Genomic DNA, 463 nt, shown 5'->3' with positions numbered 1-463 from the left:
TGATATTGGAAGTTGACAAGATCTTCTGGCAAAAGTTGGGAGCGGGGGGGGTGGGGTGGATTTGGGGCAAAGGGAGATGGGGAGACAGAAGGGAGAAGGGGAGGATTGGGGAGAGCTTGGGAGAATGGGATAATTGAGATGAAAGATGGGCAGATATGTGAAGGCATAAATCGCAAACAATGCCACAGCAGTTTGGAATTATGATTAATAGGGTGATATTTATTTAAAGGGCAAAAAACTTACATATAACTGTCTCAGACAATAGCCCTCTGCGCAATCAGGAAGGAGTCTAGTCGCCTGAAACGGAGCAGGAAGCAAAGAGGAGCGAGAAGGGAAGTAGCTGCTTTTCTAAAGGGAGAGAGACCATGCCCAATGGGCTGGTATCTCAGTGGCTACAGGCTGGAGGAGCGGAAGGACCTCCCGCAACAGATATGGGAACGGGGAAGAAGTTATCCTAACTAAG

Source organism: Microtus ochrogaster, unplaced genomic scaffold (assembly GCF_000317375.1).
Source record: "Microtus ochrogaster isolate Prairie Vole_2 unplaced genomic scaffold, MicOch1.0 UNK222, whole genome shotgun sequence".
NCBI lineage: Eukaryota > Metazoa > Chordata > Mammalia > Rodentia > Cricetidae > Microtus > Microtus ochrogaster.
The sequence above is the reverse complement of the archived record's forward strand: the minus strand, read 5'-3'. Positions refer to the sequence as shown.